Below are 2,100 nucleotides of genomic sequence, written 5' to 3'. Positions count from 1 at the left end.
GAAGAAGAAGAAGAAGAAGAAGAAGAAGAAGAAGAAGAAGAAGAAGAAGAAGAAGAAGAAGAAGAAGAAGAAAAAGAAGAAGAAGAAGCAGAAGAAGAAGAAGAAGAAGAAGAAGAAGAAGAAGAAGAAGAAGAAGAAGAAGAAGAAGAAGAAGAAGAAGAAGAAGAATGGCAACAACAACAACAACATGTGAAGGGGAAGCAAAACGAGAACGAAGAGAAAAGTAACGATTTCAAAAAAGTTGTATGCTGTGTAGTTGAATTTCGGCTGATCTCATGCTCAGCACAAGAGTGCGACATTGGATCCAGTGCGATGACGTAACTTTGTTTCGTCTAAAATTTACGTGCAGTTTTGACCTCATCTATGTGTCTGTTTGATAAGATATCGATCTACACGTATACACACATATATAGTTACCCATATGACTATACATCAAAGAGGCTATCTTTCAAATTATCGATAGAGGTCGCTGCTCTCAGCCCCTCTCTCCCATGCATCTCATTTCTCTGTCTGTCTGTTTCTCTCTCTCTCTTCCTCTCTCTCTACCTATCTCCTTAACCCAATGAATTTATCCCATAATGAGTGAGCAGTTGACAAAAACAAAGGAAATTTCTGCATAGAATGGAATGGGTATTTGCAGGAAAATCTGGTCAATATGTTTAAAGACATGCACTCTTTCAACGCGAACATAGAAAGCGTAGCGTGTTTGGATTTTAACACAAAACGTAGAGACTTATTGCTGGTATGGCAAATGCTTGCTCCAACATTTACGATCTCTAGAGCACTATAATCACGGTAAATGTTAAAGGCTTACCGCTGACTTTCGATTTATTGTCAATTTGATGCAAGTGTGCGTACAAGAGACAGATGCAAAGGTAATCCACCACATTATGTAACCGTGTAGAGTCTATATGAACATAAGAGCCCTAAAAATGACTATTGAAAACCACAAGAGTATCACTCAGTTGTACGCCACTGATGCAAAAAAACAAAATACTAGTGGTACAGGGCACAATTAAGGTATTAAACAGCAGCAGTGATAACAGTAAAAACGGCAGAGTCCAGAACTGGAAGCCTGGTTTCTGCTACCAGTCACTATTTTTAGAACAAAAGGGTAGAGGTCACTCATGAGCAATATATTTTACGATGTAGACACAAGTTGGCATGAATAGAAAGATTAAACAATCTGATACATCAATAGAGAAATACGTGGGCACAGAGATATCAAGACGACAGGTAGATAGATAAACGATAGAGAGAAACAGGCAGATAGATATATATAGATAGAAATAAACAGAGAGATAGATAGATGATAGAGAGATAGACAGTCAGACAGACATGCATACAGAGATAGACAGACAGACAGACAGACAGACAGACAGATAGATAGATAGATAGATAGATAGATAGATAGATAGACAGACAGACATAGACAAGATAGGAATATGGTAGATATCGATAGGAATATGGTAGATAGATCGATCGATAGATAGATAGACAGATAGATAGATAGATAGATAGATAGATAGATAGATAGATAGATAGATAGATAGAGAGATAGATAGATAGATAGATAGATAGATAAAATCTACAATTTTGAAGCAAAAACAACATATGACCAATCGCAATTTATGTTTGTATGTGAGAGTATGCGTGCATTCACACACGCACACACACACACACACACACACACAAAATAACACAAACAGAAACAAACACACACGCTCATCATAATATGTACAGACAAAAGCATAAAGCCTTTTACAGGAGGTGGTGTAAAATTAAACAACGAAACCTATCCTTACGTACTTCTATCTCATGTTCCATTATTAACACACCTGTGTAACTGTGTTAAGGTAAAAATCCTAATGAAGTAATGTTTTAACTTTGTGTAGTCTGATTCTTTATCTACAACTTCTAATCATTCACTTCCGGCAAGCCACTATCATCATCATCATCGTCATCATTTTGCTAAAGCTTATCACTATTTTCAAAACTATCTATCTCACACCCCTACTGTTCTACAACCTCCCCTCTTTTCTCTCTCTCTCTCTCTCTCTCTCTCTCTCTCTCTCTCTCTCTCTCTCTCTCTCTCTCTCT

The sequence above is a fragment of the Octopus bimaculoides genome, chromosome 4 (genome assembly GCF_001194135.2).
Source record: "Octopus bimaculoides isolate UCB-OBI-ISO-001 chromosome 4, ASM119413v2, whole genome shotgun sequence".
Classification (NCBI taxonomy): domain Eukaryota; kingdom Metazoa; phylum Mollusca; class Cephalopoda; order Octopoda; family Octopodidae; genus Octopus; species Octopus bimaculoides.
Note: the sequence above shows the minus strand (reverse complement) of the source record.